Genomic DNA, 19,471 nt, shown 5'->3' with positions numbered 1-19,471 from the left:
TAAGCAAAAATATGCCACACTTTATTTATTTTTGTTTTATCTTGAGACTTTTAAACTACTATTTCTGTTTTTAAATCTGGCTATGGAAGAAGACTTTTACATGACAGCTCATTTATTTCCTACAAAAGTCACCCAATTAAAGGACCTTTACATACATTCGTATGCTATCAAATTTACATAATTTGACAGTTGGCTCAGTTGAGAGCTTTTACTTTAAGAATGTCATCTTTGCTAGTTGCCTATTTTACTGTTTTACAATTATGCTTTTCCTGCTGAAAGCTGTAGAAAGAATGACTCCAGAATCTTAGTCTGAATATGCGGCAATAAGACAAGTAGATGCTGAATTCATTAGTCTGCAGCTTTCCTGAGGACAGGCTTTTCGTATTCCCTACAATCCTGACAGAGAATAGACACTGAGTAAATTTTGAAAGACTGCATTAATAAATAGTATCTCTCTCTTCATTGCTCACATTGACCAAAGAAAAACCCAGTTTCATACAAGTCACAGGCATGTTCTGAGGAATTTCTAACCTTTTCAATGAATATGATTTGAGAGTCTTTTATGAGACAGAAACTGTGCTATGTATCAGGCTGAATTGGCAGCAAAGACTTTTTAGCTGGCTATGGACAAATGCCTCCAATGAACAGATATTAGCAATATACTAGAGGCCCGGTGAATGAATTCGTGCACCAGTAGGGTCCCTCAGCCTGGCCTGCGGGATCGGCTCTCTGACATCCCCCGAGGGGTCCCAGATCGCGAGAGGGTGCAAGCCAGACTGAGGGCCCCCACCAGTGCATGATTGGGGCCAAGGAGGGACGCGGGAGGTTGGCCAGCTGGGGAGGAACTGCGGGAGGGATCCAGAGTGTGTCTGGTCCATCTCTCTCAGGCCCGATCAGCCGGACCCCAGCAGCAAACTAACCTACCAATTGGAGCGTCTGCCCCTTGGTGCTCAGTGCACATCATAGCAAGTGGTTGAGCAGCCTTAGCATATGATTAGCATATTACACTTTGATTGGTTGAACTGATGACCAGACGACCGGACCCTTAGCATATTAAGCTTTTATTATATAGGATATTCAGATGTAATATTTAGACAGGTTAGGCTAACCCGGATGTTCCCATTCTTGAATGCACATTAGTTCTGAACCCACATTAGACTAGCCTACACAGTATTTTTTAAAATATATTTTATTGATTTTTTTACAGAGAGGAAGGGATAGGGATAGAGAGTCAGAAGCATCAATGAGAGAGAAACATCAATCAGCTGCCTCCTGCACACCCCCCATTGGGGATGTTCCAGCAACCAAGGTACATGCCCTTGACCGGAATCGAACCTGGGACTCTTCAGTCTGCAGGCCGATGCTCTATCCAAACAGGTTAGGGCAACACACACAGTATTTTTTATAATGTCAATACTAGGCCCCACCCCCAGAAATGCTAATTTAGTTAGTCTGGAAGGGGGATTGTACATAGATGGTATCAAAAGCTCCCCAGATGGTTCTAATATACCACCTTCATTCAGAATCATTAATCTAGTTACTCCAGTACATTGCTACTATAATGTGGTTCTTAGAACAGCATCATTTCTCACATAAGAGGTTGTGAGAAAGGCAGAATCTCAAGGTTCATCTCAAACTTACTGTATTAGAATCAACATTTTGACAAGATCTTCCAGGAGATTTATATGCACATTAGAATTTAATAACTGCTGTGCTCAGTGTATAAGGTATTATGACAAAATTATGTCTTGGGGATGGTGAGAGAAAGGAGTGGTGTGACACTGTCGTAGGTAGTCAGATAGGCATGAGCCGAGCAGGAACCATAGGTCAGGTTCAGAGGATCACTAGAGCAGAGAGCCACAGGTGCCTAGCAACAGGCAAAACTCCAGCCCTTGCCTAACCACTCCCTTAAGCATTAACCCCTGGAGATGACATGTGGGCCTCTGCTGTGTTTCAGCTCCAGGCCCAGAGAAGCAGCAAAGTCAGATGGAGTAACACCATGGCTGACATCTGGACCGGCTGTGATGATTAATGAACCCTGTGCCCTGGCTCCAACCAGTCAGTCCCTGTAGACCACGACCCTGAGGGGGCATACCTGGAAAACTGAAAAAGATTCCATGGAGGTCCTCTCCTAAGACCTCCATATAAAAGCTCTTAAGGCAGGGACCCCTCACATCCTCTCTCTCTCTTTGCTCTCTCTCTCTCTCTCTCTCTCTCTCTCTCTCTCTCTCTCCCCTAAGCTCCCAGAGCCCTTCTTTCCTCTCCGTAACTTGTATCCTGAGCCCATTTCTTCTATGACTCACTTCTTCTACCTCAGGGATAAGGCCCACAAAGCACCTAGCTCTGCAAGCAAACAGGGGTTTGCACCCACGAGACCTATGAGACTAAAGCAAACAAAGAGGCAGTTCTTTTTTTTTTCCCTAAATGCATAAATTTATTAAAACTTCAAAGACATTTAACAATTTATTAAAGCCAGAAATATAAATTCTTAACTCTAAAAACACAAAAATTCAAGTTCAAAGGTTTTAGAAAGAATCCCTTAAAGAGTTAGTACTACATTTTTGTTAGGCTGGTACTTGGAACAATTTTGATATCATTTTGAAATGAAATTTTTGGACTGGAACCCGGAGTCTTTGTCCGCCAGAACTGAAGAATGAATCCACGGACAGAAGGTGGTATAGCAAAGGTGGAGATTTATTGAAGAACAAGTACAGACTCCCACATGGGGAGGGGGAAAGGGTCCCACCAGCTTTCTGTTTTCATGGTTTATAAAGGCTTCAAGTCTCTGTGTCCTGATATCCCCTTTGATTGGTCACTATAGCAACTCCTGAACTCAAAGGTCAAACACCACATGGGACATGTGATGCCCTCCTCCCTCACTGTTCTCTTCTTTCTTCTTATTTTGGGCTTTCTTTCTTCTTATTTCATAAATATAGACTTTTTGGGCTACTTCCAGTTCCCTTGTCTTATGTAAATACAACAGTTGCTGCTCCCTGCACCTGGCTTCCTTGTGTTATGGAGATGTACCCCAATTCTAAAAATTCCCTAAGCCTGCCTATATTCCCCTAAAATTCCTGTTTCAATTTCACCTCTGACCCATTGCCTTGATAAACTGACAGGCAGTAGCACATGAAATTGTAGAGAGATGAGAGTCTCATATTTGTATTTGTGTAAATGTAGCAAATACCACCAGGTTTCCCATTTAACGAACTGCCCTTTCTTTTACAATTCTTTGGAGCAATAAGCCTTTACCTTTTCACTGTCCCGAATCAGAGAAGAGCCACTCAGGTGCCTTTGTCCTAACACACCTTTAAGTATTTGTCAGGAGTTAAAACCCTGGCTGAATTATCCTTTATAGGGATGCAGGTAAAAATGTCTCAGAAGGTGCTTACTCTGTTCTTTCACATGTCACATTCACTTGGCTGGTCACAGGTAGAAATTGATTAAACATTTTGCAACCATGATTTTATCCACAAGTAGGTTAAGATTATTAGTAAAAGGCATGACGTCAGAACCTGAACCAGCAGTCTGCCCCAAGGTGGCTGTTCAGGTATGAAGCTGTGACAAAAACCATCCCAGCTGCCTTGTGCCTCCATCCCATCCAGGTACCGTGTTTCCCCATGAGCCAACAACACCGGAAGGTCACCAGGCTCTGGCAGTCCTGGTCAACAGTGGCATCCCATGCCTTCAGTGCCTGCGTGTGGCCTGGTGGCAGTCTCTCCAGGAAGACACACGTGCCACCAAGCTGAACCAGTTGGGGTCTGTGCCGTCTGGAACTAGCCACTCCATCTGGTCCACCATCTTCTCGATGCAGTTTCTCTGCCTTTCAGACCAGGAGCACGGGGTACCTGCCATGAATGAGCAGCCAGGGAGCACATTGAAAGGAGTTTTGGAGATAAAATAGAAATTTTTAGGGGGAAATAGGCAGGTTTCGAAAAATTTTAGAAATTAAGGGCCCCATGGAAAAAACACAGGGCTACAGAGCTGGGAGAGGTACAATTCCATAACACAAGGGAGCCAGGTGCAGTTATATTTCCATAAGACAAGGGAGCAGCAACAGTTACATTTACATAAGATAAGGGAACTGGGAGTAACCAATGGCCTATATTTACAAAATAAAGAGAAGGAAGAAAGCCCAGAAGGAATGGGAGAACAATGAGGGAGGAGGGCCTGGCATGTCCCATTTGAGGTTTGACCTTTGCTCTCAGGAGTTGCTATATAGTGACCAAATCAAAAAAAGGGGGGGGGGGGCGATGATCATGGCCAATCAGAGGGCATATCAGGAGACAGGGACTTGCAGCCTTTATAAACTGTGGAAAAAGGGACTGGTGGGGGTGGAAAGTTTTCCTGTGGGAGTCTGCACTGTGAGATTCTTTCCCCTTCCCCACGTGGGAGTCTGTACTTGTTCTTCAATAAATGTTCACCTTTTCTATAACATCTTCTGTCCTTGGATTCATTCTTTAACTCTGAGAGACAAAGAATCCGGGGAACCATCCTGCCCAGGGCAATACCCTGTGATCCAGTCCAAAAATCCTGTATCAACATCACAGCGACATTGGGTGTGGCTGGGCCTCGGGGCGGGCCTCCAGGTGCAGTGCTCCAGGAACTTGGTCAGCAGCCGTAGGGTGCACAACCTCAACTCGTCCTCCATGGCCAGTGTCCTCCTAGAGAGCACCCAAGAGGCCTCCAGATGTGACTCACAGATGCCTCCCCCTGGGCGGTCCTGAATGGCCCGGGAAAGCACATGAGGCTCCCACACGGAGCCCCGTGCCTCTGTGGCCGCTTCTGCGCTGAGCCTTGCACCAAGAGGCAGTTCTTAACACATTGTTTGCAGGTAGTAACAAGTGGCTCTACTACTTACAGTCAACGTAAAACGTATAAATACGTCTCCTGCACAGCTATCCTCCCTAGGCTCAGCACGGAGAGAACAGACATAAATGCCTATCTTCCATCTTTCTATAACGTGGATTCATCTGATACTTCATAAGCAGCTCTTTAAGGGTCTGGCTCCCAATTTGAGCAGACATCTAAGGGCTGGCTGTGACCCTCCCGAGAGACTGGGGTACTAGCAGACATTTCCTCCACCTTATCTGTCTAGCCTGCTCTCACAATAAAACCAAGTGATCCGTATCTCCCTGAAAGGAGTTTGTAACACACAAGCTGGTGCTTCAGCTTTTGCAGGTGATGTGTGAGGAACTGTCACCCAGCTCACCTGCATCTGATAGCAAAGCAGCTTTCATTCATGAGTCTTACAAGATTGTAGGGGGCAGGAGACGCAGTTCAAAACACGTTGGCTCTCTCCCTGGGCTCCTAAAGGCAAACAGGCCCATCCCTCAGTCTCTCCATGAAAGGGATCTATCTGCATACTTTACAAGCTGCTGCCTGATGGTCTGGCTGCTAATTTAGCTGTGACCCTCCTATGAGACTGAAGAGACCAATGGATATTTTCCTCCCTATCTCCACCCAGCTCACTGCAACAATAATAGCAAGTTGCCAGGATGTCCCTGGTGTGAGCTTCACATGTCTGATGCCCCAGCTTTTCCAGTTGCCACAGAAGGAATGGGCCCCAAGCCACCTATCTCAGGTAGTCATCAGGGCTTGCATTCACAAGCTCCACAGAAATACATGTATGATCAATAGTACCTCCATATCCATTAATAGTATTTATGTAATGACTATTTTTTTAAATCAAAAGACATAGAGTGCCTAAATGGATAAAAAAACAAAAACAAAACCCAATCATATGCTGCCTACAAGAGACTCACTTCAGCTTTAAAAACACATACATAAATGTGAAGGGATGGAAAAAATATTTCATGCAAATGAAAATCCAAAGAAAGCAGGGGTAGCTATACAGCTATACTTATATCAGATAAAATAGACTTCAAGTCAAAGACTATAGTAGGAGACAAGGGAAGTCACTATATGATGATAAAGGCATCAATTAATCAAGAGTGTGTAATGTATGTAAACATCTACGCACTTAACATAAGAACATCCTATATAATAAAGCCTAATATGCAAATTGTCCCCTGGGGCGGTTGTTCGACCTGGAGTTCGACCACCAGACCAGGAGTTTGACCGCTCACTGATGTGCGCTGACCACCAGGGGGCGGCGTGGAACATGGCAGGTATCGGCATTGCTGCGACCTCTTGCCGGCTACCTGGGGTGGGGTGATGGGGACAGAGGTGCAGTGAGAATGTGAGGTGTCCGCTGAGCTCACTCTCACCCCCCCCCGCCCCCGCTACCCTCCCAGGGATGCCAGGGCTCGCATGCCAGGGAAAACCCAGCACTCAGGTGCCAGGTGCCCACGAGGAGCCCGCCTTCTGGGTGAGAAGGGCCGCAGCCACCAGGAATGCAGGGGCTGGTCGAGCTCCCTGTGGGTTCACGCAGGAGCTGGTCTGCGAGGCTGGCTGGGAGAGAGCATGCTGCCTGCCCGGGGTTCTGTGCGGGGCTGCTGGGCAGCCCAGAGGCCCATGCTGTGCCCTGGCCCGTGGCGTCTGGCCACACTCACCACATCTCCAAGTGGGGACTCGGGTGCTGTGACTCAGGCAGAAGGGGGTAGGCATGGCGGCCTGGGGCCCCAGGTTCTGCCCAGGGGCCAGAGATCAGCTGAGACCTGTCCTTCCATGCCAGACGCTCGCACTGCGATCACCGGCCAGGCCTAGTGCACCAGGCCTCTAGTCTTAATATATAAAGCATATATTAACAGAGCTCAAGGGAGATGTGACAGCAATAAAGTTTTAGCAGGGGACTCAATACCCAGTTTCATAACTGGATAGATCTTCCAGAGAGAGAATCAGCAATGATACTTATACTTACATTACACATTATATTGAATGAATCTCCAAGACATATACTGAAGAATGAAACTAACACTAGCAGAACGTACATTTTCTCAAGTGTATATAAAGTATTCTCTAGGATAAATCATATGTTTGGCACAAAAATAAGTAGCAATAACTTTAATAAGATTGAAAACATATCTAACATCTTTTCCAATCACAATGGTATAAAACTAGAAATGAATTATACAGAAAAACAGGAAAATTAATAATTATGTAACGATTAAACATTAACCTTAAATAGCTAATAGTCAAAAAAGAAATCCATAGGTAAATAAAAAATATCTGAGATAATAAAATTGAAAACACAACATACCAAAATTGGGATAGAGTAAAAAAATTCTAAGAAATAAGTTTGCAGCAATATATGCCTACATTAAGAAAAAAATCTCTAATAAACAACTTTATACATCAAGAACCTAGAAAAAGAAGCACAAAGCCAAAAGTTATTAGAAGGAAGGAAATAATAATAATCAGAACAAAAACAAATAAAAGATAAAAAAGACAATATAATATTGATAAAAGAGAGCTGTTGTTTGAAAGATAAATAAAATAAATCTTTAGAGGACTCAAATAAAATTATAAATGAAAGAAAAAAAAAACATTACAATGGATACCACAGAAATACAAAGAATCAAAAGATTTGATGAGCAATTATACACCAACAAATTGGGCAACCTAGAGGAAATGGATAAATTCTTAGAAACATACAACCTACATAAATGAATCATGAATAAATAGAAAATCTGAAAAGAACAATAAGAAGAAATAGGATAGGATTACTAAAAAAAGATAATACAGGACCAGATGGTTTCAGAGATGAATTGTACCAAACATTTAAAGAAGAATTTATGCCAATACTCAAAGTCTTCCAAAAAAGTATAAGAGGAGAAAACAACCTCCATTCATGATAAAAAATCTCAACAATCTGTATATAGAGGTAGCATATGTCAACATAAAAAACCTAAAATATGACAGGCCCATAGCTAACATCACACTCAACAGTGAAAAGCCGATTTTTTTTCTCTAAGCTCAAGAACAAGATAAGCATGCCCAATTTTATTTAATACAGTAATGGAAGTTCTAACCACAGAAATTAGGAAAGAAAAAAAAATTGAAAGCATCCAAATCAGAGGAGAAGCAGCAAAATTGTCTCTATTTATAGGTGACATTATATTATACAAGAGGCCCGGTGCACGAAATTTGTGCACTCGGCGGGGGTGGGTGGTGATGGTGTCCCTCAGCCTGGCCTGTGCCCTCTCACAGTCTGGGAGCCCTCGGGGGATGTCCGACCACATTGGAGGCGGGAGAGGCTCCCGACACCGCCACTGCTCTCGCCAGCCGTGAGCCTGACTTTTGGCTGAGAGGCGCTCCTCATGTGGGAGCGCACTGACCACCAGGGGGCAGCTCCTGTGTTGAGCGTCTGCCCCCTGGTGGTCAGTGCATGTCATAGCAACTGGTTGTTCTGCTGTTGGGCCGAAACTGGCTCTCCGATATCCCCCGAGGGGTCCCAGATTGTGAGAGGGTGCAGGCCAGGCCAAGGGACCCCACTTGTGCACGGTCAGGGCTGGGGAGGGATACAGGAGGTTGGCCAGCCAGGGAGGGACCACAGGAGGGCTCCAGGGTGTGTCCCGCTCATCTCACTCAGTCCCGATGGGCCAGACCCCAGAAGCAAGCAAACCTACCAGTTGGAGCATCTGCCCCCTGGTGGTCAGTGCATGTTATAGCAAGCAGTTGAGCAGCCTTAGAATATCATTAGCATATTATGCTTTGAGAGGTTGAATGGCTGACCAGACAACTGGACACTTAGCTTATTAGGCTTTTATTATATAGGATAGAAAAAACCCTAAAGTCCACCAAAAGACTATTAAAATTAATAAACAAAATCAGTAAGTTGTAGGATTCAAAATCAATATAAAAATCAGTTATGTTTTACACATTGAAAACAGAGAGAGATTAAGAACAATCACAAACAATAGCATCAAAAATAATAAAATGCTAGGAATAATTTTAATGAAGGAGGTGAAAGATCTGCACACTGAAAATTATAAGAAATTGAGGAATAAAATTAAATTGAAAAAGACACAAGCAAATAAAAAGATATTAAAAGAAAATGTTATATATGTGCTCAATGGAATGTTACTTGGCCATAAAGATGAAATACTGCCTTTGGTGACAACATGAGTGGATCTTAAAAGTATTATCTAAGTGAAATAAGTCAGATGGAAAAGGACAATAAAATTATGGTTTCAAAAAAAATTATGGTTTCACTCACATGTGGAATATAAAACAAAATGTAACAAATGAACTAACAAAACCAAAACCAAACCAAATGTATAGATACAGAAAACATGATGGTGGGTGCCAGGGAGTAAAGGGGATGAGGAGAGCATGAATTGGTTAAAGAGGATTAAATATATGGTAAAGGAAGAAAACGAGACTTTTGGTTGTGAATGCACAATAGAGTCTACAGATATCAAGTTATACAGTTGTACAAATGAAATGCATATGATGTTATTAACCAATGTTACTTAAATCAATTTAATTTTAAAGATGAAAGATACTTGGTGCCCATGTATTTGAAGAATTAATATTGTTAAATGTCCATACTACCCAAAGCAATCTACAGATCAAGTGCAATCCTTATCCAAATCCCAATGTCATTTTTTTCAGAGAAATAGAACAATGCTAAAATTTAAGTTGAAAACAAACAAAAACACGGAAGGCCCTGAATAGCCAAAGCAATCTTGAGAAAGAAAAAAATGCTAGAGGCATCATACTTCTGGATTTCAAACTTTAGTAATCAACACATTAAAATATTGGCAGAAAAGCAGATACATATTACAATAGAACAGAATAGAAAGCACAGAGGAAAAACCTATGCACACTGAGTGGGGCAAAAGGAGGTTTACAGTTGTGAGTATGCAACACATGAGTTCATTCTTGTATTAATATTTATTAATTATTGTATTATTTTCCATACAAACAATAGTAAATCTAATTTTGACCCACTCTGTATTTGGTCAACAGATTTTATTTCTTTTTTTAAATATATTTTTATTGATTTCAGAGAGGAAAGGAGAGGGAGAGATAGAAACATGAATGATGAGAATAATTGATCTCTGCCTCTTGCACACCCACTTCTGGGGATCGAGCCTGCAACCTGGGCATGTGCTCTGATGGGGAATCAAACTGTGACCTCCTGAGGTTGATGCTCAGCCTCTGAGACACACCAGCCTGGCTCACTGAGGATTTATATGTTTATGTTCATCAGGAATATTGGCCTGTAATGTTCTTTACTGTGGTGTCCTTTTCTGATTTTGCCATAATTTAGGGTAATAAATGCTGGACTCATAAAATGAGTTTGGAAGTATTCCTTCTTTTTTTTTAAAGAAGAGTTTAAGGATTGGTATTAGTGATTATTTAAATGTTTGGTTGACTTAACTAGTGAAGCCATATGGTCTTAGACTTTTGTTGGGAGGTTTTTTGATTCCTGATTCAATCTCTCTAGTACTGATCAGTCTATTCAGATTTTCTATTTCTTTGAAAAACTAGTAATTTTCCATGTCTTCTAGGTTATCCAATTTGTTGGGACATAATTTGTTCATAGTAGTCTTTTATGATCCTTTGTATTCTGTGGTATCACTTTGATTTTTGAGTTCTCTGAGTCTAAAGATTGGTCAATTTTAGCTTTTCAAAAACACAGCTCTTATTTCATTGACCTTTTCTATTGTTTTTTTAGTCTCTATTTTTAATTTCTCTTTTGATTTCTTTCTTGATCCATTGGTTGTTTGGTATATGATCTTTAATCTCCACATAGTTGTGAATTTTCCAGTTTTCTTGTAGTTGATTTCTAGTTTCATACTATTGGAAAAGATGTTATTAAGACTGCCAGCTGTCAGAGGGGAAAGGGTTTGGGGACGGGGTGGGGGGGGGGCGCTGGATGGAAAAGTTGAAGCGATTAAGAAAAACAAAAAACACCTCATAGACACAGAAAACAGCATGGTGGTTACCAGAGGGAAAAGGGGGTGGGGGAGAGAAAAACTAAAATAAATGAATAAATAAAAATTTATTAAGACACATTTTGTGGTATAGCATGATCTGTCCTGTAGAATTTTTCATGTGTGCTTGAGAAGAATGTGTATTATGTTCTTTTGGATGGAATGTGCTGTATATGTCAAGTCCACCTGGTCTAACAAGTTGTTTAAGGCCACTGTTTACAGTAGCACTGACTGAGAACACTGTTGAATCATGAACATTAACTGGAGAACAATCGGTTTGGAAAGTGCACTCTGTGGAGCTCCTGCCTCTGTTCGCGGCCTACTGTGCAATCTTGGCCAAACCATAACCCTTCCTGACCTGGGCTGACCCATCTGTTAACATTGCAGGATTTCCCGCTTTTTAAAAATTACATAAATTAGAGCTAGTTTACAAGCTTAGATTACCTGTGACAGATGGCATATTTAAGGAATTATTTTTAAAAAATATTTTTTTATTACCCTTTCCAAGGAGACCTGCAACAGGAGTTTGTACACTACACACTCAACGGCAATCATGCAGAGCGGCCCTGTTTTGCTGCCACCACAGCTGTGAAGAAGAAAGTCTGGTGTAGGAAATGAATTTTGTTTCTGTCGCTCTACATGGAACAAATGTTAGGCCAGCTTTTAAAAACTCTGAGTTAAGGTAAACAAAACAGGAAATTGTATGAGCCTCATCAAGACTCCATTGGTGTATCTGAGCTCCTGCTCCCAAAGGGCCACTCATAAATGAATTGCTTGAATTACCAAGAACAAGCCCTTCTCATCTTCCAAATGCTTTATTTACTGAGGAGACTGTGCTTATATCCCAGACCCGGAGCCCTTCTTTCTGACCTCCAAAGGCATAAATAAATGGCATTCAGGGCAACAGGCAGAACAAAAGAGAGCTCCCATGTTCATGTCCCTGCACGGAACCAGGCTGGGCCTATCTCCCAGTAGATGCCAGATTTTCACCTATTTATCTGCTGACGTGGTCACAAGACAATCCTTGATTTGACTGCTGAGATCAAGACCAGAGATTTCATCATTGTGGGCATTAAGTGTAAAAATTGGCTCATCTGAACGTGCATCCAAATGATATACAAAGCCGTCATCTGTACTGGCCAAAAAATGACAAGGTGAAAAGTGATTCCCAGTCACTCTCTCAATCTGCCCCCTGAATCGCCACATTCGAAGGCTTTCATCTGGACTTTGGCAATCATACAAAGCCACTGACTTATCAGATGACCCAGAAATGGGAGTCTAGGCTTCAAATGGATGAAACTGTAGAGTCTGAACCTTGTCTGTGTGCACAGCAAGGCCAGCTGCTGGTTTCCCCAAGGACACATCCCACAGAATCACAGTGCTGTCAGCTGATGTACTTGCCAGCACCTTTCTGATCAGCTTATTCCATGAATCGTCCAGGACAGCAACAGTATACCCTTCTGCTGAGGAACTTCAAAAAATAAAAAATAAAAAAATGGGCAAAGGACCTGAATAAACATCTTTCTAATGAAGACATACAAATGGCCAACAACCGCATGAAAATAACGTGCTCAACGTTGCTAATCATCACTAATTATAAAACCACAGTGAGATTCCCCTCACAGCTGATAAAATATCTATTATCAAATGGACGAGAGCTAACAAATACTGGTGAGGATGTGGAGCAGAGGGAAGCCTTGTGCACTGTGGATGTTAATGTGAACTGATCTGCAATATGAAGTTTCCTCAAAAAATTAAAAATAGAACTATGCACTTATGACTCAGTAATCCTACTTCTGGGAAAGATCCAAATGAAACAAAACCATTAAATGGAAGAGATTTTTGTATGCTCATGTTCATTACATCATAATTTACAATAGCCAAGGTATGGAAACATCCTATGTTTCTGTTGATGAGTAAGTGGATAAAAAATGAATGCATGTATAAATACATACATATATATGAAATGAATTTCATATATAAAATGAATACATATATAATATATACAAAAATGAAATATTTTTCAGTCATGAGAAAGAAGAAAATCCTGCCATTTTTAACAACATAGATGAAACTGGAGGGCTTTACGTTAAGTGAAGTAAGTCAGAGAGGAAAATAGAAATAACTGCATGGTATCACTTATAAGTGAAGAAAAAAATTGACTCTTGATAATAGAAACAGAATAGAAAAGTGGTTGTGAGGGGTTTGGGATGGGAGGAATAGGGAGAGATTGGTAAAGGGTACAACTTTCAGTTATAACAAGATGAATGAGTTTTGAGGATCTAATGTTTAACATGGTGACTGTAGATGATAACACTATTGTGTAATTGAAATTTGCTAAGAGAGTATAAGTTAAATATCTCTCACACAGAGAAAAGGTAAACAAGTGAGGTGATGGATGTGTTAATTAACCCTGTGCGGGGAATCCTTTCACACTGTATATATATTTTGAATCTTTACATTGTACATTTTAAATATCTTACAATTTTATTCAGCAATGTACCTCAATAAAGCTGAAAAATTGTGTTAATGAATCTTCTAAAAGGCCTTATCATATTTTTCTATTTCTTCCTCTTGAAAAATTTTTACTCTGCTGATTGAATATCATGAACAGCTTTTCCAGAATCCCTCCCTATTCATTCATTATAATACTGCTCTTAGATGTAAATTATAAATATAGTTGATATGCAAAGTATGCATTCAGAGTTTGCATTTATTTCTTTAGTGTAATGTTGCCAGGAAGAATAAAGTGTTTTTTTTAATTCTGTTACCAGATACTGCAGGCAACTTTATTTTGATTCAATAGGAAATGTGAATTAAAGAGTTACCTAGCTGCCAGCTTACTGAGCACACTATAGTGTATATGGATAATGAATTATAATGTATATGGTTAATGAATTATAATAAAACTTATACAGTTTTATTAACTAATGTTACCTCAATTTAAAAACAAAGGCTATGAAGAATTTTGTTACTATATTAGTAATCTGTAATACTTTAAAGCATGGAATGCTTTAAGTTAAAACACTTTGGGAAATGTCTTTTTGATAATTATAATAATCACTCTACCTGTCAATGTACTATTAGTGTTCCCTCACTCTGTTATGTTATTCTAGCATATAAATCTGATCTTGTTAACCTCCTACACAATATTTTTTCATGAACCCTCTCCCCCTCAGCCCCCCCCCACCCCCCCATGATGGGGCAATCTCTAAATTGATTACCTGAGAGGCACTGCCCTTCATGATCTGGCTGCTCCCCCTTTCGTACTTTATGCTCTTCCTCCTACTCTTTTTACTTTGAATTTCAACAATACTCAACTACTTGCCAGGTTTGTCCATACATTGGTACATATTGTCTAAATGACACACTTCTGTTTACCAATTTAGGTGATCTTAAATACTTCCCTAAACTCAACATTGCCCCTCTCTTACCTCCTTCTCTTCTCTTCCCTCAGTACTTTGCACAATATGTCTGAACTAGCAAATGCCTATTTGTTCACAGAATACATATGCATTGAGTGCCCCCTAGTGTGACAGGTATCTGCATGTGTGAAGGTTTTTTCTTGCCACCCGCCCCTCAGGAACTCCAGAAGAGTTCAGTTGAGAAAAGAGTTCTCAACTCTGTCCGGAACCTGGATGCTTCATGTCTCGTCTCCACTCCTTGTCTTCCAGTATTATATAGATGTTCCATTCTGTTCTCTCCTGAGACTTTTCAACTTTGTTCCATTTAGTCCGAGCTTGAGCTTTGGATTCTTTCTAATTTCCCTCTTTGGAAATTAGAAACTCACCCAGTAACACATAATCTAGATTCTTGAATCCCAGCCTAGAAAAAACACTAAAGGCTTCAAAAACAAAAAAAGAAAGAAAAAATGGCAGAGTCTTCTATAGGCACTTTTTTTGGACATTATTTTCTTTCTGTAATCCATTTTGAAGGGAGGAATTATGTTTATGCCTGGCATAAAAAATACTGTACATCAAGCATGTCAAACTCATGACCCACAGTGAATACTTTTTAAGAAAAAATGTATATTTTATTGATTTTTTTACAGAGAGGACGGGAGAGGGATAGAGAGTTAGAAACATCGATCAGCTGCCACCTGCACACTCCCTACTGGGGATGTGCCCACAACCAAGGTACATGCCCCTGACTGGAATTGAACCTGGGACCCTTGAGTCCGCAGGCCGACACTCTATCCACTGAGCCAAACCGGTTAGGGCATCACAGTGAATACTTTTGCGGCCCAGCCAATATAACAGTATGTAAGAAACTTTTTAATAAAAATTTTGTAACTTAATTTTTACAATATCCTGTTATATATAATTATTAATAACGAACAACAACATTTGCTAATGGCTGATTACTATAATCGTGTTGCATTCATTTCCCTTATGCACCTTACACGCAGGTGCACCATTTCTCCCCACTAATACTAGCAGCTAATATTTTAGCAGCCGATTGCCACACCATTAGTCTTGGACTGACTTGTTTGGTGTGCACAATAGGAAATACATTGCTTTCGGAGAACAAGAAAAATAGGTTTACTTGTGTTACGCTTATTAATTTGTGCGGTTATTCAGTGTCTGGTAAGTTAATGTTCAAGAAAAAATTAATTTTTATTAAAATGTTCTATTATTTTTTGTTAACACTCACTCATTTATTTCAGCCCTTTGTATTCAGCATGTCTCTATTGAAATAAACCTACGTTTCTATGAAAATTGAAGCTTTTTTTTTTTGTGGCCCACATAAACTTAAACCTTTATGTGGCCCACGTTACCCTTTGAGTTTGACATGCTTGCTGTACATATGTAAACCTAATTAAATGAGTGAACAAATAATTTGTTATTGCTACCTTGCTCACTACAGGGTGATTTTTGACAATGATATTCAACTCAATTTTCCCTCAAGTAGTTACGGTCTAGCAGAGTGCTTTTTAAATTGTACTCTGAGGAGTCCTCAGGGGGTGATGGAAGTATGCTGGGGGCAGTGGATGAAAGACAAGAAGGGCCAAGCAGGCAGGGCTCCAGGCTGCAGAGAAAAGTCCCTAGTGTGCAATTTCTGCGTTGGACTTCTTCCAAATGTTTCAGCTGAATAAATGTTTCCAAGACTCCAAAATTTAAAAAAGAAAAACCCACATACACCAAAACCACTGATGCAAAGCTAAACAAGGGAGTGGCACCGGGTAACTTCCCATAGCACTTAAACCTGTTTCAATTGTACTTGAATACACTTCCTAAAACTTTTCTAAGTATGATACAACATTTTCCAACAAGACAAAGCATTACAGGCTTGGCAAAGTTGCTTCTACATCTTTAATGATGACAGACTTCCCACGGGCAAATTTGCATAACAAAAAGATTTATTTACCAGGCATCCCTTCACAGAGGAAATTCAATGATTTAATAATTCCATACCACTTTAACTCCTTGGCACCTAGAACTTGAAGTGTCCCCTGCCAGGAAGACAATTGCCAACAACAATGGACACCTTGGAAAGTGCTAATGCAAAAGGATTAGTAAGCTAGTGCAGACAAAATGAATTATGCTTAGCACTTACAGGTTTTCTGCGGGCAGTAGTAGGATAAATGAGGTATTATTAGTACTGTACATTTTGTGCCAGAGGCAATATCTAGCACTCCAGTGCTTTATACTTCTTGATATGCCAGCCTCCACAGTAAGTTCTTCCAAGCTGATGCTGACAGAGCAAAGTAACACACTGAGAGAAAATCCTTTAAGTTCCTGTGTTCCTTGAAATAAAGAAAGATAAAAAAGAATCAAATAGAAATATACTTTGGATTAATTTTTTTACATAACTCCTATGGCTATTAATCACACCAAAAAATCAAAGGAAGTGGTTAGTCTGTCAAAAAGAACTTACGCATTTCAAGGGTACTTTTGATTTTACTTTATTCTTTTTTGCTTCTCATCACTGATAATCCACATATTGGAAACAAAGGGGGGGCCTCTCGGGATTTAAGGGAGTGATTTCGCTCATGGTGTCAATATCTATAGCAGAGACAGTTTGCAGTTTTATGATCCTAAAGGAAAAGCAGAAAAATGTCATCTTTGCTCCTTCTAAATAGATGGTGTATTGACAGAAATGAACATGATTTGCCAACATTAGCACAGAAAGAACGTCCAATGAGACCTAAATTGATATGTCATACATTTTGCCTTTATTAATGCATGTTATCACTCAGCTTCTTGTCCGGAAGTCACACCATCCTCCACTTTTTAAACTAGGCACAGTAGACTAGACAAGCATTTCATTAGTTTGAGAAATGTATTTGCCAGTAAATGTTTTTGTTGTTGTTGAAATATCTTCACATAAGGATATTTTTTTTTATTGATTTTTAGAGAGAGTGGAAGGGAGGGAGAGAGAGAGAAACATTGATGTGAGAGAGACACATCGATTGGTTGCCTTCTACATGCACCTTGACCAGGGCCAGGGATAGAGCCTGCAACCTAGGTAAGTGCCCTTGACTGGAATTAAACCCAGGACCCTTCAGTCTGCAGGCCAATGCTCTATTGACTGAGCCAAACAGGCTAGGGCAGTAAATGTTTTTTATGCAAGAAAATAGGCACCCCAAATATTTGAACATTAGCCTATTGTAAACAGGACAAAGTATTTAAAAATTACCTCTGTCTTCAGGAGTACAGCATCTGCTAAATCATCATTTTTAAAGTTGTGGCAGCAGATAATAAAATATTACAGAATCAAGGTTTCACTTTCCCTTGGTATCTCTCAAGGTGTGATGTAAGCCTGCATGCAAAATAAAGGAAGTCATTGCTATTGGTCAACTGCAACAATATAGGAATTTATTTATTTTTGCATCTATTTAGTTATTCATTCAGTACATAAACGGTCTACTAAGGGATAGCTAACTGTATTAGGTGCTAAAGGCCCAAACAAACAATTCACAGTTTCTGCGCTTGAGAGGATGACAGTATTATGGGATAGATGCATGGAAAATAACATGAGTAACAAAACGATCACAGAAGCTAGGACAGATGTGAACACTGGGTGCTATGGCTGCAGAAGCTAGAAGATAAGCTGGTGAGTTCTTCAGTGATTCCCATGCCCTAATGTTTCCAGTAGAATTTGAGAAGACTTGTGTTGGCTTCATGATCCCCTGAAAGAATTCAGAGCCCACACTGCATCTGACAATTCTTCAGCCACAAACCTTTTGTCCAAGATGCTTCATTCTGGCTGCCAACTGCCTGGAGAAACTGCATACTTGGGAAATTTATCTATTCAGCTACCTTTATATTGAAGAGAATTTAAAAATTTCTCTAAAGTCACACCCTCTTTTGTTACAGCTTTACAGAGCTTCCCTCACTTCTCCTTGTGTAGATACAATTTCTGTTTCCACCATCAAAATTGTAGTCCTCATTTAAATTGACACTTGCAGCTCTACCACTTGCCTGCATTCTTCACACTCCTGATTCACGTGTCCGATCATTAGAATGAAAAGGTGCACCAGTCCTGCACAAAATCAGAGTTTTCTTCTAAAGCAAGGACATGTCAGCATCAGAAGTTAGCTGTGTTTCAAGAACCAATGATTTCCAGGTCCGATTTTAAGATATTGTAACAATAATAACCATTCTTGAAATATACTGTAGGGTAGTTGTCATGCTAGTAGAACACTGTTATCAGAGACAAAACTTGCAAGAAAAATGTTTTGAGTTTTAATCACTTCACTTTGAAAGCATTCAGATGTTTAAAAAAAGCAAGTTTTGTCTCTTAGAAACTTTTCTCTCTTACTGTGAATTTGACTGTTTCAATCCCAGGAAATGCCAGCTCTCCCTTGGAGAGCATTAGTCATCACTTTCTTATTATCAAGCATCCTAGAACACAATCCCATACTGATTTGCTTCCTCTATATCTCATTTTACAATTTCTCCTCCTCACTATGCATTAGTGCATAGCAAGTTCCATAATGTGCTTTCTGCCTGCTCCTGTGGCTATCTCTTGCATATAGCAATTTAGAATTTCACATCAGGCCCAAACCACCATATCCCTCTTTGCAATAAGTTATTCAGGTAGACAAGAAAGCAAGTAGTATGGAGGTATATTTATGCTCCATTGAAAAGAGAGTGAAAGAAAGAAAAAAAATGTGTTTTTGGTTTAGTACCACCTAAATTGATAGTTTTCATCCAATCAATCATCAATTGCTCTTTGAGTCCATTTATTCATTAAAATAAATCATGAAAAAAATGGAACAGATGTGAATCTCAGAGGTGGGGGAAGAGATTAACCAAATAGCTTATATGCATATATGTATTGCCCATGGACACAGACAATAGGTTGGTGAAGGCCTGGTGCGGGGCCAGAACCAGGAGGATGGGGAACAAGGGGAACAAAGGGGGTGGGTGGACATCTATAATACTCTCAACAATAAAGATAAAAAACCCCACCACTTTGGAGTAGCTACTATGTGTCCATTACTGTGTAAGGAGCTGAAGATATAGTAATGGATGTGAGGGATGTGATCATTGGCTTCAGGGACCTTGCTATTTACTGGTGAGGGCGGCAATTGGGGGCCACAAGCCAGCAGGGGGGGCAGTTGGGGGGTAACCAGGCTGGCAGAGGGGGGCAATTAGAGGTGACCAGGCCAGCAGGGG

General features: G+C 40.5%; 1 pseudogene; it reads right to left on the bottom strand.

The window, feature by feature from the left end:
- Positions 1–11,560: 11,560 nt before the first annotated feature.
- The window catches only part of LOC102261022, a 104,375-nt pseudogene continuing 96,464 nt past the window's right edge, over positions 11,561–19,471 (bottom strand).

Source organism: Myotis brandtii, unplaced genomic scaffold, assembly GCF_000412655.1.
Source record: "Myotis brandtii unplaced genomic scaffold, ASM41265v1 scaffold493, whole genome shotgun sequence".
In the NCBI taxonomy this organism is placed as follows: domain Eukaryota; kingdom Metazoa; phylum Chordata; class Mammalia; order Chiroptera; family Vespertilionidae; genus Myotis; species Myotis brandtii.
This window is presented reverse-complemented; position numbering and strand designations above follow the sequence as displayed.